We start from the raw sequence: 24,057 nt of genomic DNA, 5'->3' as shown, positions 1-24,057 counted from the left end.
AGGTGTCATCTATGAAGATTGGAGAGGCCCCACCAGGCATCAAACCTTGTGGTGCCTGCTTCCTGGGCATTGTAGAATCTAGAAATTACCCAGTCCATGCTATGTTGTTGCAGCAGCTTAAAAGGACTAAGACAAATTTTTGCTAGGTATTCAATGAATAAGTATCAGGCTTAAAAATACTTACAGACTTAGGGATTAAATCCTTCCATCACTTTCCCTGGTTCTTCCCATCTATCCATCCTTATCCATCTGTCTCATCAAGTTATCTGTGAAGTGGATCTCTTTAATTTAAACTTTTGTTCATTTTAGGGTATGAATTATCAGTATAACAATGACTGTTTTTCTCTATAAAACCAAGAAATACTAATGAGTGTGTCAACTGAAAATATATTATAAAATATTAAGTAATTAAAAATTCTTAAAATACCTGTTTCTTTTTTAAACTACCTTCTGGTTTTCAGCATTATTCTTTAATACCTGGGATGTGGGTCACATTCTCACACTCATGCCCAAATTTCATGGAGTAGTTCCTGGACAATATGCTTGGGATGCTGCATATGTCTGTGCAGGGTTAATTGAGTAGGTAGATATTTATTTTAGAAATGTACAGAGATGGTGTGAACAACATCGAACTCAGTAAGACATGCTCATGGTGAAGATGGGGTATAAATACGAATGGGACAATTCATGAGACAATTCATGGAGAATCACTGGGAAGAGAGAAGGGAAAAGAAAGAATAATGAGAAGAGAAGAGGGCTGACATGTGAAGACCACCTAATGAAATATGTCAAATACTGTTTGAAAGGTAGAGAAGGAAAGGGGAATGGAAATATGAATGATGGGGTGAATATGTTGCAAGGATGCTTCACACATGGGCAACATTATCACTGAGAACTCCTCCCAGTACATAATAATTAATAACTAAGTTTCTCATGACACATAATCTATGTTTTAAGTTGGAAACTTTGTCTGGCTTAGGAAGATAAGCACCATTGGTGGAACAACGTTTTAAATATCATTGTATTGATATTCTTTTCATAAGTGCCTGATATTCTTCAGGCTGCATCTACTACAAGGATCCACTAGTAGTTTGACCCTTTCCAGGATTCCAAGTTGTCAAAGATAAAACTAAGAGCTCTCTGATTTATGGCCTTGCCTCCTTGGACTCCAGTATTTCATGTCACTCCAGTCAGTGTCAATTTCAGTCCAGCTGTTCATGTTTGAGCATTTAGACAACTTACTTCTAAATACTTATGACACTGACCCATTGAAGGTCAACTTGCTTCTAAATATATCTTTGTAATAATATAATATCAGAACAAAAGTTCAGCAGTTTCTTATGATTATTAGATTTTCCTACTTGATTTTAATTGGTATTTGTTCACACACACATATATACATATATATGTGTATACATGTACATATATATATATATATATATATATATTCTGCATTGATGTCGCTAACAGATAATGAAGCTGGGTAAGACCCCAGGCCCAAAGCCCAGGAGGTATATACATGTCTAACCACTAGCCCCCATATGCCAAATAGACATGATGAAGTACAAAGAAAGTAGATTTATTACACTTATTTTCATGAGACGAATAGCTTTGTCTTTTGCCACAAGATAATGAGATACTATTGCCTGTCTGAGGGACAGTTTGCCTTTTTGTGACAGATATGTACCAGTGAATCTTGGAGTCCAAGGTGATTGCAAAATGACTGCAGGTTACCTCAAATCAAATCAAATCAAAGGAGACTTTGTGTCTAGCTTTTAATTAATTCACAAAGCCTGGAAAAAGCATTTTTTAGGTTGCCTCTTACAATAGGGCCTGCCTTGAAAACATAATCAGACTATAACTGTGGTATTGAAATCATCTCGAAAGCTATTAAATTTTTGTCAGCAAGACCATTTGAAATGGGCTTGTTGAGTCAGACTCTTTCACATGGTACTTTTGAAGAGCTCCTTAAATAATTCAAATATGCAACAGAGTTAAAAACATGTTAACATACATTAAAAAGAGTCACAAAAATAGACTTGGAAGAAATATTCATGCATCCCTCTCTTACACACACACACACACACACAAACACAAACACACATAACATACACTCATTCACTGATGAGATTTCAGTGGACAAGTAGATTATATCCAATAAAATTCAGCAGCCAAGTTTTCTGAGCTACAAGAAAAACTACACAAAAATGTTTGGAGAAGAAAATCTGACAGAGTGTGTTGGGAGCCCAGCCGGCAGCAAAGTTCATCCTGACCTCTGGCTGTGTTGTATTCTCAAGGTCGTGCAAGGACATGGCTTACTGGAAAGACAACACTAATCGGAAATGCTTTACTATGTCCACAGGAGTCCATTCTTATGTTAACCAACCTCATTTTGTCTTAGCTGCCATCGGATATTGCCAACTCCAAGCCTTTTTATGTTCTTGAACTATAGTAACCCTATGCTATTCCCTGGTTCCTAAACTGCATATAAGCTGGAAGTTAAGAATAAATGGGGCTGCAGTCTTGAGCTACAGTCTTGAACTACAGACCTCCCGAACCCCATCTTTTGTCTTTTTTCTCTTGTATCTTTCTTTTTCTTTAATCCTCGCCCCCTCAATCAGGATTCGCTTTCACTGCCGGCTGGCTCCGGCAAAAGTGGAGGTGCATTCCTGTCAAAGACACTAGGACAGAATAAATGTACACAAATGCACCTGATATAGAAGACAGAGACACAGAAAAGGATGCTACAGGAAAGGAGAGGTAAAATTAGAAAAAATAGACATACAGATCAATGAAGACCATAAAGATTTGGATCTCAGAATGCTATCATTAAAGAGTATCTTTATAAAGGTTTTTTGTTTTGTTTTGTTTTGGGGGGGCCAGTCCTGGGCCTTGGACTCAGGGCCTGAGCACTGTCCCTGGCTTCTTCCCGCTCAAGGCTAGCACTCTGCCACCTGAGCCACAGCGCCCCTTCTGGCCGTTTTCCATATATGTGGTGCTGGGGAATCGAACCGAGAGCTTCGTGTGTAGGAGGCAAGCGCTCTTGCCACTAGGCCAAATTCCCAGCCCTGGTTTTTTTTCTTTTATTTAAATACCTGCAAACTTACATATGTGATCCTATTCCCCGGTTTAAGAAGTAAACAACACATTTTAGTTTATATCACTTCCTTTCATAATTACAACTGTCTATATAATAATTCTTGGAAATTTGCTACTTAGGACTTTGGAGCATTCCTTCATACTTGAATAAATAGGTTTAGAACGTAAAGTTTAACTGTATAGAGGCTTAGGTACAAAGATGTTTATGTTCTTTTACAAAATATCGTAATTGGAAGAGGGACAGGACTGAACTCAGGGCTCTGTTAGGCACTTTACTACTTAAGCCATGTCCTCCAGCCCTTTTTGCTTTACTTATTTTTAGTAGAGTCAAGAATGTTGGCTGGGGATATGGCCTAGTGTCAAGAGTGCTTGCCTCATATACATGAGGCCCTGCGTTCAATTCCCCAGCACCACATATACAGAAAACACCAGAAGTGGCGCTGTGGCTCAAGTGGCAGAGTGCTAGCCTTGAGCAAAAAGAAGCTCAGGCCCTGAGTCCAAGCCCCAGGACTGGCCAAAAAAAAAAGGAAGCCAAGTGCATGGACTGTGTTCATGGAGGATAGTTCATCTCATTCTGTCATTTACTCATAGGATGCATCCCTAAGTCTAATCAGAGAATCTGCTGGTGTGAGCCAATTGTTAAAACAAAACAAAAAAAGAATGTTTTCTCAGATGCTCTGTATTGTGGTCCTCCTATTTACATTTCCCATCTTGGTACCACACCAATCTTTATTGGTTGTGATGAGAGTAACCTACATATTTTTGTCTGGATTTACCTCAAATTACAATCCTCCTGCCCTCCACCTCCAGAGTAGAATGGATTACAAGTATGAGCCACTACTTCAGACCATCATTGTAAATTATTGATGCAATTAAATACAGCAGAATAAGGGCTGGGAATATGGCCTAGTGGCAAGAGTGCTTGCCTCATATACATGAAGACCTAGGTTCGATTCCCCAGCACCACATATATAGAAAATGGCCAGAAGTGGCGCTATGGCTCAAGTGGCAGGGTGCTAGCCTTGAGCAAAAAGAAGCCAGACACAGTGCTCAGTCCCTGAGTGCAAGGCCCAGGACTGGTTAAAAAAAAAAAAACAGCAGAATAAAAATTGATGTTTCAGGAACTTGAGACTAACTGCAATGTACAGAAAGATTTTGTGTCAGCAAGGACTGCTGGAATGAGCATGCAAAACTCAAACAGAGAAAAAAAGATAAATTGGAAGAACAGAAAGGGAATCATTGTGTCTTGAAAATAGAGAATGTGGAAGCAGGATAAATCAAAGCAAAGACACTAGACTTTGGCCCTGAGAAATTAGAACAATAGTGTGGTGTTGACAGATTCAGTGAGTCATGGAGGAAAGACTCCTTTTCCAGAAGAATAGATGCTGTTTTATGGAAACTGGCCCTACTGACCATTCCTGCATTGCTGATGCTCTCTCAGCCACAGTCTTCTGCCATTCCTTTCTTTTGGCTTTGATCTGACTTCTCCCATAGTTCCTTTAAGTCTCATTTAATGTCTCTAGTTTCTATCCATTTGGTTCACAGTTCATAATCTTCCTGAATCCATTTAATTACTTTCAAGGCTAAATGCAAATATGTATAAGTTTGAAACTTGTATATTTAACATGTCTCAGCTCCTAAGGTCGATTTCTAATTGTCAGCATCTGTCTCCAGAGATACCTTTAACATTTCCAAAATTAATTTCTTTACCTTCTTGCTCCAATTCTGTTTTAGTCATCCTCTTATTATTTATTCCTTCTCTTTTACTCCCTATTTCTAAAAGTGGCCCCCAAGGTCTATTTTATCATCTAAAGTAGAAAATCAAGAAACCTTCCTCAAATATCACTCTAAATATTAACTGTACCACTCAATAATGCCACGTATTTGCAAGTCAGCCTCCTTAATCATGTAGTACATCTTCCCACTTTCCTCTCCCTTCACTACACTATTTGCAGTTTCCCCCTTCTCTGGCTTAATATAATAATATTTACTTAGTACAATAATCTCTAAACATAATCCCCTTATCCTTAGTCTTCCACAATCTGTCTCCCATATACTCAGAGACTATCACAAATATATCACTGATTATTTGCTGTCCATAAATGAACAATAAAGAACTCTTCATGATCTTCTGTAGAAACTTTCCATTTTTTCTTTTTGGCATTAATTGGAATTGAATGCAGTTGACTCCAAAACACCAAATGGTATCAAGTCAGAAGCTAAAATGGGTAATAAGTACAATTGTAACACATGAAAGGTGGGATTTAAGTCATCCAACCCTTTTTATACTACTAAGTGACTCATTCAGCAAATATTTATTGTTACCCAGCATGTGCCAGGAACTATTCTCAATGTTGTTGTATACTAAGTATACTAATTCTTAGAACTCACATGTGTAAGAAATACTATTAATTCCATTGTACAGAAGAGGAATCTGAGGCATGTGATACAGTATTATCCAAAGTCACCTATCTTGACAGAGTTTAGAACTAGAACTTGAATCCAAGTAATTTGACTCCAGAATTTTGCTACTCAGAATAAGTTCCCTGAGCCCATAGAATTGTATGACTGGTAAAATCATTATAAATGCAGATTGGTTATTGGTCCTTGGTCCTTCCTCATAAAGCAAGTCAATCAGAATTCATATTTTCATAAAATTCCCAGGTGATGTTTTAAAATTTTGCCTTCAAATCGGTTCTTTACTGTTGTATATCAGTTCCATTGATGCTTCATTATCCTGAAAGTAGGATTTTGTTTCATTTTTCATGTAAAGATGCAAGTCTGTTCCTATTTTTTTTTCATGAAAAATGCATTTTTATTTCCATTAGCTGTACTGGAAATCAAACTCAGAGCCTTATGTTTTCTAGGCAGGCAGTCTACCACCTGAACCATATCTTTGGCTTGGCTCTTCTTTTTTATCCTGAGAAAATGCAAATAGCAATCCACCAATCCTTTTCCCTTTACCATTTGCCAAATGGATGATGGAAAAAAGGAACTGCTCAAGTAGGCCTGGAAGGTGAAGTTCTGGTTAGTGACTTGAGCTTTTCAACCTTCTCCCTCTCCCTGTGTGGAGGTTTTAGCACTTGTGTTAGTATTTGATATTGTGAGCAGAGAATAAAGGAAGAAAGTAGGACATTTTTAGTTAGGGAATAAATGAATATATATTTCAATTAATTTTTATACTCAACAATCATCAATATATGTAATCTCATAGCATCTGAAGAACAAAAAGACTGGATGAACAAAGTGAATCCTGGTCACCTTGTGATTATTCACACAATTGATGCTTACTTAGTGTCAGTAAACAGTCAGGAAGGTGGAACTAAATTTGAATTGGAGTCCAAGTAGCAGGGGAAGTAGGATATCAGAGGTCATTACAATTTATTTTCTTAGTTCTTTTGTGTGAGATCCTGGGATTTGAAGTACACCACCACCAGCCACATGCAATAGTGACTTCATCTAAGGTCAAATATGAATGTGAGAGGTGGGTTTCAGGATTAACTATACTTTATTCATTCAGTTGCAGATTTTTGAATCATCCTCAACCTTGGCTCCTCACATGCTTAGCTACATGGACAAAGGTGAGGTTGGTTTTCTGCTCTATTGACAGGTTTGTACCTTCTTCTACTTGAACAAGGCCCCATTTCCTACTGACTCAGTTTCCCTGAAATAGGTTTCAACAGATCAATTTTTCAGCTTTTATGAGTGTTCAGTGGGCATTATCCTGGCATATACTTTTCACACTGTTTTCCTTCATAAGGTACAAGAATCTTCTCAAATACACAAGCCATTTCATGAGTATCACAAAAAAAAATGTATATTGCTGCATACTCTTTTCCTGCTATTTAAGTTTAGTAATGGCAACTCAACATTTTGCATCGTATCAAATCATTTATACTGTATTTCAGAATAATGGTCAGTGTTTTGGATACAACTCTTTCTTAACTAGAACCGTGTGTATGTGTGCGCGCATGCAGGTCCTGGGGCTTGAATTCAGGGCCTGGGTGCTGTTGCTGAGCTTATTTGCTCAACAATAGTGCTTTACCACTTATAGTTTATTGGAGATAAGAATCTCACAGATTTTCCTGCCTAGGATGGCTTGAAGCCATAATCCTCACATCTCAACCTCCTGAGTAGTTAGGATTACAGGCGTGAGCTATTGGGCAGTTTTAACTGGAATCCTTTGTATCTTCTGCAATAGAGATCTTGCTCCAGGAAGGAGGATGTCCTCTCCTCTTCACCTTGTTCTCTGATTTTTGTCCATTTTCTTGTGGTAGGGATACATCAGTGGCACTATCTCCATGAATGGAAGATTGAAATAGAAGCTTCCATTCCCATACATTGGGTGAGTATCGGCAAAGTTCTGGAGATTCTTTGCTAATAAAGGTAGGATTGAATAGTTTCCCAAACTCTTTCACTTCCTGGGACTCAAATGAACTTCTGGCCCCATGATCACCAGCTTCTCCATGACACACTTGGGGAGCAACATCTTTTAACTTCCTGGGTAGTATAAAAGGAGATGCATCATGACTACTAAAGGGCAGGAACTTCTGCTGTGTGGAGGCTGTCAGAAACCAAGATTTAGGAACACAGAACTTTCCCCATTCACTTTCCATTTCTACTATGGGGGATTACTTATGTCTGCTTTACCTTCATACGCTTCATACGCTGAGTAGAAAGCAGATGTTTTTTCCATACTGAAAATGTATATTCCAACCTGCTGAGGTGCCTTTTTTCTTAGAATACTGAGCATATCTGCTAGTCTTTGTTCAGTTACTATCCACATCCTAGACAGCAATACTCAGCAGAGAGCTGGGACTGAGGAGCTCCACAGATGATTCTCTTTTTCACATACAACTAGAAATGAAAACTTTTATCATGACAGGAAAGGGAGGAGTGCACATGCCATCTGTGTTAGCCAACTTTCCATTACTCTAACAAGTGATCAACTTCAGTAAAGAGAAAGGATTTATTTTGGCTCAGAGTTGTAGATGTAGATTTTCACCCATGGTCAATTTTCTTGTTTCTTTTGAACCAATGATTAACCAAAAAGATCATGGGAGAGAGCACATGACTGAGCAAAGTTGCTCACTTCACAAACAAGAAGTGCAAAAGAGAGAAAGCAGAGATCAGGATCCAACATACCTCTTCATAGATATGCTCTCAATGCCCTAAAACCTCATTTCTACAACTTCCCAAGGGCACCCAGATGGCATTTAAGCTTTTAGTATAGAGGTCGTTGAGGTCACCTTAAAAATGGAACTATGGCATCATGATCTCCACTCAAAAAACAAGGCACCTGCCTTTTGGGTTCATGTGTTTGTATGTATGTATGACAAGCATTAAAAATAGAATTCAATATTACTACAGTGATCAAAGAAGGTCTCCATATTTTATCAACCTTTACCGCTACCTGTATCTATTTATATCCATCCATATATCTCTACCTCTCTCTATAACTGTATCATGTATATCTTTCAACATCTACACCTATACTTATACGAATATTTATCTATATCTATCCATCTCTATAATCTATATCAATACCCATTCATATATTTATACCTACATCCATTTCTATAGCTAATCTATCTATATCTGTATGTTTTTGGTGATTATGGACCTTGAAAACAGAACTTCATACATGTTAGGGTCATATTCTCTACTCCCAGCCTTTATACGTTTATATACTGGATTTCCATATGGTTTTTTAAAGGAGTTCTATTCCTACAAGTAGTTTCTAAAGTACCAAGAACACATGATAGATAACCTAAAGCATAGAAGAAAAACAAGGGAGAAGGAAACAAGTTTGACAAGAAATGTACTCCTTACCTCATGCATATAACTGTAACCCCTCTGTACAAACACCTTGACAATAAAATTTTAAGAAAAAAGTGTAGCCAGTCCTGGGCCTTGGACTCACAGGCCTGAGCACTGTCCCTGGCTTCTTTTTGCTCAAGGTTAGCACTCTGCCGCTTGAGTCACAGCGCCACTTCTGGCCATTTTCTGTATATGTGGTGCTGGGGAATCGAACCCAGGGTATACAAGGCAAGCACTCTTGCCACTAGGCCATATGCCCAGCCAAAGTGTAGCCTTTTTTGCATGACACAAAGGTCTCCATGATCTGGGCTCCAGCCATTCTTCAAGCTTTAGCTCCTCCCCTACTGTCCTTACCCCTATTGTACCCTGAAGCTCTCAAAAGACATCTGGAACTTTAAGTTTCTTTGTCTCTGCTTGAGTAGCTTTCTGTTTTTCACCTTGGGAGCACTTACCTACAGTTGGAGATAGATTTGTATTACTATTGCTATCAAGATTTTATTATCCTTCTTCACTGGAATTGGTCACACATGTACCTGCAAATACCCATTTCATTTATATCAATAGCACTTAAATGTGTTTTATCTCAAGAAAATACTACATTTACTGACTATGAGGGATATTTTGTTTACTTTTTAAAAATTTGTTCTTTATTTGATCTTGAGCCTTACCCAGTGTGTGATAAAAGTAAATATGCCTTAAGTTTTGAGTGGATTAGCATTTGGATAGTCATTTCTAAACCTAATGTCAACAAATTTTAATGGAAGAAAATAAGGCACATTTTGCTTACTGTGCTTGAGGAGAATATGTGTACTGAATATTTTTACAAAATTTTACATTGCATTTTTAAATTATCTTGGGCAAATAAATGGAGTTGACAGTATAGTTAGAATTACTATCAATCCTGTTTGTCAATAAAAATGATAAATGTGATTTTTTTCAACTACTTCATAAAAATCTGATTTAGCTCTTTAAAGTCTTATTAAAAATTACCTACACTAAAATATTGCTGTTCTTTTGACCAACAGAATTTTTCTGAGTTCTGAGGGTTCTGAGTTCTGTTCCATTGTAAAGCACTTACTTCACCTGCTGTAGGTGCTAGATAAAAACTCTAGTTCCGGGCTGGGGATATGGCCTAGTGGCAAGAGCGCTTGCCTCGTATACTTGAAGCCCTGGGTTCAATTCCCCAGCACCACATATACAGAAAATGGCCAGAAGTGGCGCTGTGACTCAAGTGGCAGAGTGCTAGCCTTGAGCAAAAAGAAGCCAGGGACAGTGCTCAGGCCCTGAGTCCAAGGCCCAGGACTGGCAAAAAAAAAAAAAAAAAAAAAAAAAACTCTAGTTCCTCCCACCACCTCCACACATATGATTACACAAAAGTAATAGTAATTATTTCACACAGCTCAGTACAGTTTTGTGTATAAAGAAAATAAGCCTATCTCGTCACTATCACAGTATTTATATAATGTTGGTGGATATATAACAAATTATTTTCTGCTGGTTATCTACAAGTACTATTAATCATCATTTCTAATGGAGTATCAGATAAGATCATATTTCCTTTAAACTTAAAATATAACTGGTGAAAAACTGTGAAAAAACCTACTAAGCAGTTAAAATATTTATAAATTAATTGATTGCCATGCTAAAATATGTTTGAATGTGTGTCAACAAAATTACATGTCTCACAGCAAAAGAATATTGTGAAAAATTATCATTTGAAAATAAGACTAGCCTGAGTGCTCAAGCAGTATGTAAAGGCAGGCCAGGACATTTACATTTTGAATTAACATAGACTTCAGTTAAAAATTTGAGATTGTTACAATTTTCTTAATTGTCCCAAAAATATAAAATTCTATTTCCAGTCCTGTGATTTAGTTGTATTCATCCCATGACTCACAATATGATTAAATTTGGGGCACTGGCTGGATATGCATTCTATACAGAAAAGAAAAAACAAATATATTCTTCATCATAAGAATAAAATGAGTTTTTAAAAAAGCAAGTTAAGACATAGAAAAATGAGTGGCTAATAATATGGCATTTTATCCACATTATAAAAGTCAGCCACTAAACTTTAAAGATCTAATTATATTTTTTTTTAATGCATGTTTTATGTCAAGAAAGGTTAAAATGTTGAGAGGGACAGAGCAGTATGGTGGATTAGAAAGGTTCTCTGTTGGAAGCTCTGAATAGAAAAGTCCAGGTAACAAAGGAGATATTGTATTCTGAAGATAGAAAGAAAGGATGAGCATCAGGAATCAAGGAAGAGGTGACAGGACAACCGAGAACCACAGAGAAACAGAAAGGCACCAGAGGAAAGTAGAAAATGTTCTGAAATTCCAACCCTGGCTTCCTAGAGGGGAAGGAAAAACTGAGGACTCAACCACAATATAAGCCAGATGGTCCTGGTGCAGACTGGCAATTCCAGCAGCAGAATGAACCCACACTTCTCTGAAGCTTTAAACCCAGTGTGGGATTTACTGTGACAGTCATTCTTTTTTCATGGCAGGCTAGATTCAGGAATAAAACATGTTTTGTTAATCTCCAAAGTTGGAGTGCCATAGCAGGCAACCATCTTGAGAGAAAACCTACTGTTTGAGATGGGCCTACTATGGGGAATTGATTAAGGAATAAAAGAAGAGAAGGCAGAGAGAGGGGAAGACAGGGAAAGGGAGAGGGGGAGAGAGAGAAAAACTCATAGAGAAAGAAACAGAGACAGACAAATGGAAGCAATGGACCAACCATTCAGGGATCAGACTACTCTTGGGATAACCTGCCAGAACATCTGGAAGTGATTATGTTTATACCTTGAAAAATCTGAGCAGTGGGAATCTTGGGCAGTGACAGGTGCACCAGTTGGCAAAAATCACATTTTTGAGAAGTGCATTCCTTATTTACTTTTTTGCCAATGGATCAATTTCTGATCTCTGAGCACAGAAATAATTGCCAGTGTGGATTCCGGTGTAGCAAAGTTATTCTGCATAAATGAAGAAAAACTGACTATCAATAACTTCCATAATAAATAAAAGCTAAAGGAATTCATATTACTAAGCTAATACTGAGGTTCAGAAAGCAAAAGCAAACCAATCACTTAATGACTGAAATAAATAATAAGTAGCTCCTGTGTGCACCTGAAGATGGCAGGGGCTGCTGGGAGTTGCTCCAGGCCTCAGTTGCCAGAGGAGCCAGCACCATCTCTCAGGACATTTCTGCCTCTGCAGCCCTTAGGGATGTTGCTTCTATAAGAACGAGTTTGACAAACATACTGTGGTCTGGCTCAATTCAAGCAAATTCCCCTTTAGCACTACTTTCTCATCTTATGCCCTTGCTGTCACCCAGCATGCACCATACTTTAAGGGACAGCCCATGTCAATGGAGACTTTCAGGAGAAAATACCTGGTGCTTTTCTTCTGTCCTTTGGATTTCACCTTTGTGTGTCCTGCAGAAATTGTTGATTACATGGCAAAGCCAATGAACTTCATGATGTGAACTGTGAGGTCATCGCAGTTTCGGTAGACTCCCAGTTGACCCATCTTACCTAGATCAATACACCAAGGAAGAATGGAGACTTGGGCCACATGAACATCGCACTCTTGTTGGATTTAACAAAACAAATTTCGCGGGACTATGGTGTGCTGTTGGGAGGTCCTGGTCTTACACTCAGAGGTCACGTCACAATTGACCCCAATGGAGTCATCAAGCATCTGCGTGTGTCAACGACCTGCCAGTTGGTGGGGACGTGGAAGACACTCTCTGCTTGGTGAAGGCGGTCTAGTTTGTGGAAACCCATGGAAGCTGCCCGGCAAACTGCACACCAGATTCTCCTACCATCAAGCCAAATCCAGCAGCTTCCAAAGAATACTTCAAAATGGTCCATCCGTAAATGATCCATGTGCACCTGAAGCTTTCTTACAGAAAAGAACCTCGACTGGCATCCTTTTAGCATTTCAAAATTATTTATAGAAGGAAAAAACCAATCATGTTTGTATTTATGGATATTACTCTTTTAAAAAAAACATAGAAAACCCTCTTGTTTCCATTTTTTGGAGAGCTATTACCCTTAATGTTTTCTTTTTTTTTTTTTTTTGTAACAATGGCTAAAACTGTCCAGGTAGTCCTTTATTGGCAGTGTCATTATTGATTCCATCTAAAGTGGGCAAAGGAAACACTTCCTCCTTACTTTCCAGACCTTTGCTGCACCAGAGTAACAAAAGCAGCAAATGCTTCTGATCAAGAGTCCTGATTTTTCTTCTTGAAGTTTTTTGTATTAAACGGAATTTCCTTTAAGACAACATAGCTTTATGTTGTTAAATTCTGTCAAAGCTAACTCAAAATGGACATTTATGTGATGGAAACAAATGTGATTCAAGACTAAAACACAGTGGCAATGTGACTTAAGTGATCATGCATGACCCTGCCCCTGAGGTTTATAGTTTACAGTTTCTTATTTTATTCACTAGCTGATTTAGTTCAGTGTGTATTTTCAGCTGACTAGCTGTAATTATAAAGCATGTATATTAAATCCAGAGTTTGAATTTTGATTCAAATACTTTATGTAAAATATATCATAAAAATAAACATACCTTTAAATAAAAAGATAAGTAACAATGCAGAAATTAACTAAATTAAGACTAAAGGAGAAATACAAGGAGCCAGTGAAGCAGAGTTTCTTCTTCATTTCTCAAACATTAACAATGAGCAATCATATGACCCTTCCCTACTACTCCAGGGTTTATATCTCAAGAAATGTAAATCAGCATATACTCATATTCATCCATATGCATATCAGCACTATTCACAATAGCCAAATTATGGAATAAGCCTAGATGATTGTCAACAGCAGAATGGATAAAGAAAAAGTATAGCATATGTACACTACAAAGGATTACTCAGTCATAAAGAAGAATGGAATTTTATTATTTACAAGAATATAGATGGAACTGTTAATAATCCTATTAAGCAAAATAAGCCACACTCTAGAAAACAAATACTGTAGTTTCTCCCATTAGATGAATGTAGACCAAACAAAAATGTGACATGAATATTAAGGGGCAGTATATTTGTATGGGAACAAGTGGAATGGGTAAGAGTTAAAGCAGAGTGTTATAGGGTGGTAACAATGATCAAAATATATCCTATGGATATAAGAAAATAGAATAATGTAAGCCACTAAAATGGTTTCTTAAAAGTGAGGGCTTAGGGGAGAGAAGAAGAAAAAACACTGCTATATTTTTTAGACACATGTTCCATTTCTTACTATGAATAGGTAGTATCTGTTCAGCAAATTATTTAAGGATAATATACTATTCACTAGTAAATACTGCTCAAATCAATAAGTTATGCAGAAGAAAATAACCTGCTACCTAATGGAAGAGACCAAACTATCAAAATTTTTTTTTTTTTTTTTTTTTTTTGGCCAGTCCTGGGCCTTGGACTCAGGGCCTAAGCAATGTCCCTGGCTTCTTCCCGCTCAAGGCTAGCACTCTGCCACTTGAGCCACAGCGCCGCTTCTGGCCGTTTTCTGTATATGTGGTGCTGGGGAATCGAACCTAGGGCCTCGTGTATCCGAGGCAGGCACTCTTGCCACTAGGCTATATCCCCAGCCCCAAACTATCAAAATTTTAAAAAATCTTTTTACTTCCAAACAAACGAAGCAATATTTCCTGCTTATGACTGTTTGAATTACATTTTACATACAATTAGTTCAAAAATGAGGTACATGATCCTAAGTTTTATTTACTTTTTGTGAATGTCAATGCTTTTGGATTTTTCTGTATCAATAGACTATGCAGTATCTGATTTCTGGCTTTAGAGGATAAACCTTCATGCTGTGTTGTCATTAGACTCATTGTTAGTTGTTTCCAAACAGAATGTCAGCATTGCAAGTCAGAGCCAACTCCAATTTGTCTGAGAGCATGCCTAGGATCAGAGAGGTTTTCTATTTAATATTTAAGCACATTAGTTAATATTTAAACAGCAAAGCACATGTTAAATTCTAACTACAGTAAGGTGGAAACTAGTTTACCATTCCTGTATTTGAACTGTAATTTGAGGATTCTCAAATATGAGGCATCTGTGTGTATGTTATTAATTTTCAGTCTATTGAATATAGATTCCCAACTAATTTTTATTCAATTTTAAAAGTCAATAATACTATTGTAAGATTAAAATGACTCTCCACACTGTGCTTTACTCTTTCTCTTTAACAAAATCAAATTTTCACAAGGAAAGTAACATATTCTTAAATTTGCATTATCACTCAATATGTTTCCTTTTGTTTATCTTATATATTAATACTACACCATTAAACACACAATTTATAGCCTTTAGAGTAAAAATATATACAAATTAAACTCCCTTGTCAATTTACCTAACTGTATGAATAAAAACACTAAAAATAGAATTAAAAAGTTATAGTTGTATGAAAGATGGTTGGTTATGTATTAGATTCTTAGTTTTGATTGATTTAGGTAGAAATTTCCATACATACTTAGTGTTCTCAGAAGAAATATATGCCTGACAAAAAAAAGTTAAGTTAGAGTCTGCTATGAAAACCCATTTGTATTCAATCTTTTGTATTCAATTTTGTGTTTCAATTTTTCATGTGTGAAAATAAAGAAATTTAAATGATTTCTATAAAAGTTGCATTTGGTTTTGAAGTTTTGCTAATTTCTATATGTAAATAAAAGATTTAATGATTGTGCAAAAAAAAAGAATGTTAGATAAATTGAATTTGTAGGTACAAATAAAGAGATTGTGGAGTAAATGCATATTCTGAAAGCATTCTGGAACCAACACAAAACTGCCTTAAAGAATCTTGAAAGAACTTAACACATGTTATGGAGATTTTTACTGATATCTTCAATAGATCAAAATGTTTTCAGAGTATTCTTAATAACTTACAATGATCTTCAAAATGTAATTAAAAAAGAGGAAAGCCAAGGCAAACGCAGACTGTATATTATATCTTTTTCCTCTGGATATTTTATGCTGGTGTATGAACAAAATATAATTCTAAAGATATAAAAGAAGGGCTGGGAATATGGCCTAGTGGTAAAGTGCTCATCTCGTATACATGAGGCCCTGGGTTCGATTCCTCAGCACCACATATATAGAAAAAGCCAGAAGTGGCGCTGTGGCTCAAGTGGCAGAGTGCTAGCCTTGAGCAAAAAGAAGCCAAGGACAGTGCTCAGGTCCTGAGTTCAAGCCCCAGGACTTGCAAAAAACCCAACCAAACAAACAAAAACAAAACAAAACAAGATATAAAAGAAGTTTTAGGAATAATTGCCCTATGCTAGGAAAACATGGAATTGTATGAAAGAAATATTCTCTTGTACATATGTCTTTTTGAAGATTTTGAGTCTGTTCCTCATACACATATAATCTATTTAAAATTTACACTGATGCCAGGAAACCTACTCTTCTTCAAGAAAATCTCTGGAATTTGTTGTGGTATTTATATTTAGATAGCCCTGTCTAACATTTGTTGCTTTCCTGCCTTTTCAGGGTCTTTCATATGAGAATAGAACTTGTTTTCCCCAAACTAAGAAAGCACACAGTGGGGAAATGAGTCCTTTTGCTTTCTGTTGACAAGACATTGTGAAAGTTTAACTATCTGTTAACTACTCACATTATTGGAAGGAAGGGTTTTTTGTTTTTTTGTTTTTTGTTTTTTTTGGGGGGGCCAGTCCTGGGCCTTGGACTCAGGGCCTGAGCACTGTCCCTGGCTTCTTCCCGCTCAAGGCTAGCACTCTGCCACTTGAGCCACAGCACCGCTTCTGGCCGTTTTCTGTATATGTGGTGCTGGGGAATCGAACCTAGGGCCTCGTGTATCCGAGGCAGGCACTCTTGCCACTAGGCTATATCCCCAGCCCCGGAAGGAAGGGTTTTTAGCAGAAAATTTCAGCACCATTATGAACTACTCGAATGTTATTACTTTCAAATTTTCCTATGCCATATTCAAGTAAGGACAAATAATATGATATCTTCACCAAGTTCTTTTCCCTTTTTGACCACCAGTCATGTGAACTCTCATTATCTACAAGGACAAATGATGAAACCCAAAGCTAAGAGTTCGGCTATTGGGCATATACAGTTAGCATCATATTTTGGATAAGTTCTTTATTTCTAGGATGGTAGAGGTGAGACTATCTCATCTCTACCCATTAGAACTTTGTTTTCCTCTCCATAAGAGCATTTGTAACAAGATACACTGGTTCTGAATGCAGAGTATCCATGAATAGCTTGTGTGCTGTTAATTTGTTTTTCTATTAGAATACAAAAGAATACAAGGTGAATCTATATTAGCAAAACTTAGGGGTTGGATTTCTATTTGGGTTTCCCTTTACTAACCACATATATGTTCCTCAAGTGTTCATTAAGTGAATAAGTTAATGAATAAATCCCTTTTTATGCTGCCCTGATTATTTTATTTTGCTAACAAACTATTCATGAGATAATTTTATTTCTTCCTCTAATTTATTCCAATTATAGAACCAACCAGTTATAAGTGTATTCCCTTGGCATGGAGATCCTTGTAAGCAACTCATATTAAATGTATCTGACTTCATATGTAATAAACATTATTCTTCTTTGAGTTACCATTGCTTGTCACTTGTAAATTGTTAGGACATTCTTGAAACGTATTTCCTATAGATACTGTCCAATTAGAAGTAGTACAATATGAAATTGCTTCATATAGTCTTTTGTTTAGGAAAACTGGGCCAGTCAAGTTTCGTTATAATAACTGACAGAAATCACTTCTGCTGCATGGATAAGGAAGCGTGATAGAGGGTGTAAAATTGATGAGGATACATTGTATACATATGTGGAGATACTACAATGAAATCCCTGCCCCCACCAGTAATATATGATGATAATATTTTTTAAGAATTCAATTGTAATTTTAAGAGAAAAGTGACATAGAGATATACTTGGCAGCCCACAGAGGAAAAAAAGAAGTATGAAGAAGCTAGTTTACAAATGGATAGCAAGAGGTGGCATTGATCAAGATGCATTGTCTCCATAAATTGACATGTTGAGTTGAAATCTCTTTACACAGCTACTTAAAGATAATATTAAAAACACCTTAGAGGGCTGGGGAAATGGCCTAGTGGCAAGAGTGCCTGCCTCGGATACACGAGGCCCTAGGTTCGATTCCCCAGCACCACATATACGGAAAACGGCCAGAAGCGGCGCTGTGGCTCAAGTGGCAGAGTGCTAACCTTGAGCGGGAAGAAGCCAGGGACCGTGCTCAGGCCCTGAGTCCAAGGCCCCCCCAAAAAAACAAACAAAAAAAACACCTTAGAAAGAAAATAAATGGGTGGGACTTTGAACTTTACCCAAAGAGACAATGGTAAGAGTCAGTGTAGTTTGTTTCTATACACAAGGGTTAACTCTGGGTTCCACAATGAAACCCTCATTATCTCTATGCTCCCACTCCCCATCCATTCAAGGATAATTACAAATTGTAAATTATTCTTTTTCCTCTGCCTTATAACGGAAGATTCATAAGTGTTGACATGATGGGATATTTGAAAGAAAGTGTACAACTGATGGGAGTTTCAGGAAGGACTTCAAAGAAAGACAGAGAAATCCAGAATATTGGAGTAAGACTATGGAATCAAATATAGGATCCAATAGAATCTTACTTATTCCAATGGCTATATAAAGAAAATGATATTAGAAAATTGTCTGGAGATTTTGTGAGTTCCCAAAAGTTGTCACTGGCATGAAAAGTGGTAGATGAGTCCATCTCAGTGGATCAAGGATTAAATAAAGTTCAAGAAGTGTGATTGTCATTTTTAAGGTTTTCTTTAGAAAATAAGAAAAGGAAAACCTAGTCCTTAGCTGACTATTATAAAAACACTGGCTAAAAACGTTCTGTTCATCACATATATGTGATTGATTGAAAATATCAAAATAGGTGCACTGTCATTTATTTAAGCTTCCTGCAGTTCAAAGGTAAAGGAAAGGTCAAGTTTTTGTTACACTCATTAAGCAGGCTGGGACCTGAGGCCTATAATATCAAGTACATTTACTGAACTCTTTTTCCATCAAAGTCTCTGTTAAATATCACCTTCTCTGAGAAAAAAAAATGACATCTGTGAAATTTGCCCCTCTGCCAGGCTGGACCCACTTTGCCTTTGGAATTCTCATAATTTTATCAGGTAACTAATTATTAATACATCATAGTCTTTTGTTTTGTGATCTCCTACCGGATTGTGAACAGTGTCAGAATAGACTGTACAAGTTAAGCAGAGTTATGCATTCCTGACTGCTGACTTCTTAAACACCTCGTATATTATGACATTGATTCTGGAACTACCTTCCTATCACTGTAGGCTCTTGGGGGATGGAAAAGGTTTCTTGGTCTTTGTCCATGGTACTGAAATTTGGAAGAGCCAATAAGGAGAAACCATTTATTTGTCTTAAGTAAACTTGTCATATTAAAGATGTAGATAAAATTCCCATTTGTTTGGAAGACTTGTTTTATTTTTGAAATGCCAATGAAATGTTTGCATCTTTTTTTCCTGTATTGGGAAATCAATCTTTTTTTTTTTTTTTTTTTTTTTTTTTTGGCCAGTCCTGGGGCTTGGACTCAGGGCCTGAGCACTGTCCCTGGCTTCTTCCCGCTCAAGGCTAGCACTCTGCCACCTGAGCCACAGCGCCCCTTCTGGCCATTTTCCATATACGTGGTGCTGGGGAATCTAACAGAAAGCTTCATGTGTAGGAGGCAAGCACTCTTGCCACTAGGCCATATTCCCAGCCCCGGAAATTAATCTTAACATACCATATGAAACAACAACAACAACAACCAGATAACACTACAATAGTCCTGGAAGATAAAAAAAATGAAGAATTGAGTATAGTCCCTAAAAGTATGAGTGAGCATCATTTTTCTGTGTATTGCTCTCCAGATTCTGAATAAATCTGTGCTAAATAAATGCCAAAATATGCCTTTCTCAAATCTGTCTTAAATAATGAGAGTAAATGAGATACTGTTGCAAAATTGATTTTCCTTTTTTAAATCAGCCTAAACCAGAGTAAAGACATTAGACCAGGAATAAAAGTCCTGGATTCTTTATTATTTGTTTATTTTTATACTACTCTTTGAGAATGGCTAGACTACAGTGCAAGATATTGAAATGCAGAATCTGTAATTTCACACAGAATTTTTATCTGGGTTCACACTTGCTTAACAGGTTTTGGTCCTGGACAATTTACTTAAGCTATAATCCAGAGCATTCTGTTCTGTAAGACAAGCATACTAAGTCCATCTTCACTATACTGTTACATTGATTAAATAAAAAGTAATGTGCTTAGCACTGGACCTTGCATTTAGTAAGTACACACACAAAAGAATAGCTGGTTTTTGGTGTATTTCTGATTCTTTTCCATATCCCTCCAAACTACAAGACCACTGAAACTTACTTGTTCAGTCCTAAGGGAAATAATTCAAATAATTCCTAATTCAAACTCATAGGAACTCATTTATGATAAGCAATTTTATTTTTATACAGGATTTGTGTTCAGTCAGCATGCCCATCAGTTCCCAGGGTTCTAACATCTGTGGGTGCACACATGTTGTAGTCAATCATAATCTGAAGGTATTAAATGGAAACTTTCAGAATTTCCTTCACTTTTAAATTGTGTACCATTGTGAACAATGTAATAAAAATCTCTATGTCATTCCATCCCCCCTGGAGGTGAATCATCTCATGGCACAATGAGTCTGCACTCATTGCTACTCCATTTGCTACTTAGTAGCTAAGTGGGTTTTCATATTTACTTAACTGTTATTACAATCTTTGTTGTTATTAATAATGGCCCCAAAGAGTAAGAGAAATGGTGGTAATTCAAATATGCCAAGAAAATCTGACCAAGTCTTTTCTTTACATGAAAAGGTAAAAGTATAGTGAGAATGAAAGACCGCATTCACATAGCTTTTATTACAATTTTGTATTCTGTTTTCTTAATGGTTATTTTTGTTAAATCTTACTACTCTTCATTTGTAAGTTAAGGTTTTTTAAAAGTTTTTATTATAAAACTGATGTACAGAGAGGATAATGTATCCAATGCCTAACGTATGAAACTGTAACCTCTCTGTAAGTTAAGGTTTATTGTAGATATCTACAAGAGAAGCCATGGAATTTGCACCTTCTCGTACTACCTGAGATTTCAGGCATATATAGGAAGTCTTGTATTATATGCTCTATGGGTAAGGGAGAAATGGTGTAATTTGATAGCTCAAATTGAAAAGTAAGTTGGTTTATACAGAAAACAGTTGCATGTGTTATATGGTATATCAAACATACTAAAATATGTTCTGAATGACCAGAAAGAAAGGATATTTGAAAAAAATGGTTTATTTTTGCTATAAATTCATGTTAATTGCACTTTATGAGCACCCAGGCAGTATGTGTCACAGTGAAAAATAAGAGTGAATAGAATTTCTAGATAATGGAGGTTTTTTTTTTAAAAAAAAATTATGCGCTGATAGATTAATTTGTCTCAAAATATTTTTTCTTCTCCTTTCTCTCTCTATGTATATATACATATATACATACACATATACATATATTATTTTCATAATTTGACTATGATCTTCCTGCTGATGCTTCTCATGTAGATGGTGATGTTACACCTTGCCCAATTTGTCTGTTGTGGTAAGGTCTTGCTCACTTTGCTACCCAGGCTGGCCTTAAACCATGATCCTTCTTGTCTCGGCCTCTGAAATAATGGGGATTACGAGCTCACAATAACTGCATTGAAAAAAGTATTTGATTTTCACATCTGTAATATGTTTTTAAAATTAAGGACATGTACATTCAAATCCTGTGTCTTTTCTATTATCTAAACAAATAATACTAATCATTAAAAGGGTAAAAATAAAGTAGCTGCCCAGGAATTACTACACCAGATCCTTTTTCACATGATCTAATGTATTAACATATTATAAAAATGCCAGCGTAACAGTTGCTTCCTGGCCTCACTTGATCCTGCTTCTTGTCTTCTTTCCCTAGGGTCTGAATACTCAATAACAAGCTGGCTAAGTCTTCTTAGTGCTCATCTAATGGTCTTAACTTCTGTAGGGAAGCAAGAACTGGCTTCCTTCAGCCCTGCTGGGTTGTTTGGGTGGACTCCAAATTGAATTGACAAAGGACAAATTAACAAGAGAAAAAATGTGTTTAATTAGGTTTATATAAAAGAGAGTCCCACAATCCATGAGAGTCTACTCAACCAGTTTGAACTAATGCAGGTGATTAAAGCTGATATGGAATGCTGAGCACAGAAAGAAATAATAGAATGGGATTTAATGGATGAAGGGTGGCAAATAAGTAGTGGCAGAGTCAGAGAAGGAAAGGTATGGTGAAAAAAATACCAAGTTACTATTCATAGTATTACTAACTCACTCTAGTAATACATTTTTTCTTGTAGCAACCCTCATCTTAATATTGATATTTTATTAATATAGATTTCACTTACAGGTATAAATATTTTTACAAAAGCATAGCTCTTTGGAATTGCCATTTAGTTTCTCAGAAGAACTCAACATATCAAAAAGAAAGGGAGGAAGGAAGGAAGGGAGGAAGGGAGGAAGGAAGGAAGGAAGGAAGGAAGGAAGGAAGGAAAAAAGGAAGGAAGGAAGGAAGGGGATTTATCCAGGGAGCATATTCTTGTCTCCCATATCTGTCATTGGAACCTCAACAATTTTCAATTTTGAGGTCACAGAGAAGTCCTAATAACAATATCTCAGGATTTGTAAGAGGAAGAAAGTTGCTCATGTATATAAAAATAGTATGAGAAAACATGGTAAAACAATATTGACAGACATTTCTTAAATGCCTGATTTCAACTGCCACCCAGAGATGTGAACTTTGGTTTAAAACTTAAGTTTGCCTAACTGCAATACTTACAGGAAATGATTATAATGTGTCCAGAAACTCAAATTGCCTCTTGATACATGATAAGACATATCTCTATCTATATATATTTCTTCTGAGTACACATACACATCTTCTGTTGGTAACATAGCCCCTGCCACAAAGCACCCATTCTCATCTCTAATACAAGTTTTCCCAAAAACTTTTTATTGCTTTTTAAGATTTCTGCTTAGTATATTGTCATAGCCTCCCTACCTTCTTCAAAACACTGATTTACCAGTTGAATCTATTTCTTGAATTGTAGTTCTTAGGATCTTAAAAGGTTGGTTTTTTTTTTTTTGGTTTGTCTTTGTAGTTTCTGAAGTTAACTTGTTGTACTTATTTGGGACTTGTGTCAGTTAGCTTTTAATTATTCAACTAAACACCTAAGATAATGAACTTAAAGAGGAAAGGTTTATTGTAGTCACACTTTTGGAGGTTTCAGTACTTGGTCCATTAGAACGTGTTGCTCTGAGTATATAAGATAACACTACAGAGTTGGCATGTGTGGTAAAGATAATTTTTCTCACCATGACAGCAGTAAAACAAAAGGAAAGCTAAAAGGGAGTGATGGTTCCACAATTGTCATCATGCCTCCAATGACCTCACTCTAAATCCATCTTTGAAAGATTTCCATCACCTCTCTATAGTGCCAAGCGAGGAATAAGTTAGTAACATATGGGCCTTTTGGGACACTTCAAGGTTCAAATAATAGCATTCTGTATGTGGACTCCAAAGCCTCATGTCCATCTCACAATGCAAAAGGCATTCAGTCCTTCTCTAAGAATACCCAACTTCTTAACTGTTCCAGCATTTGCCAAAAAGTCCGAATTCAATGTTTCTTGAGCATTTAGTCAAAATCAAATTGGAAGCTCTGTAAAAAATCAAAAAAGAAAATTACATAGTTCCAAGATACATTATAAATGCAATAAGTATTGCTATTCTAAAAGTGGGAAAAGGTTTGTAGAAAAGGATGCAGTAGATCAACGATGGAAACCCAGCAGGTATATCATTAAAAACTACAGTTTCATGTCCAGCACCCATGACACACAGAGGCAGGATGTGTTTCCCCAGATTTTTTGCTGGCTGCAGACCGCATGACCTCTCTGTCAGGCCTGCTCTCCTCACTTCCTACAGCTTCTCTCAGCAGATGTGCCACATTCCTAGCATTTGTGACTTCTTCGCATCTCTTTTGTATCTTGTGCCTCATTCT

General features: G+C 36.7%; 1 long non-coding RNA gene and 1 pseudogene across 1 annotated transcript; both read left to right on the top strand.

Annotated features, from left to right (window-relative positions):
- The first annotated feature begins 11,318 nt into the window (after positions 1–11,318).
- Positions 11,319–12,802, top strand: LOC125351034 (annotated as a pseudogene).
- A 5,147-nt stretch (positions 12,803–17,949) lies between these two features.
- Positions 17,950–22,505, top strand: LOC125351562. Its single transcript, XR_007210971.1, has 3 exons — positions 17,950–17,960; positions 22,099–22,105; positions 22,321–22,505. It is a non-coding gene; the product is annotated as an uncharacterized LOC125351562 (long non-coding RNA).
- The last annotated feature ends 1,552 nt before the right edge of the window (positions 22,506–24,057 follow it).

The sequence above is a fragment of the Perognathus longimembris genome, chromosome 5 (genome assembly GCF_023159225.1).
Source record: "Perognathus longimembris pacificus isolate PPM17 chromosome 5, ASM2315922v1, whole genome shotgun sequence".
NCBI lineage: Eukaryota > Metazoa > Chordata > Mammalia > Rodentia > Heteromyidae > Perognathus > Perognathus longimembris.
Note: the sequence above shows the minus strand (reverse complement) of the source record. Positions and strands in the feature narration are given on the sequence as shown.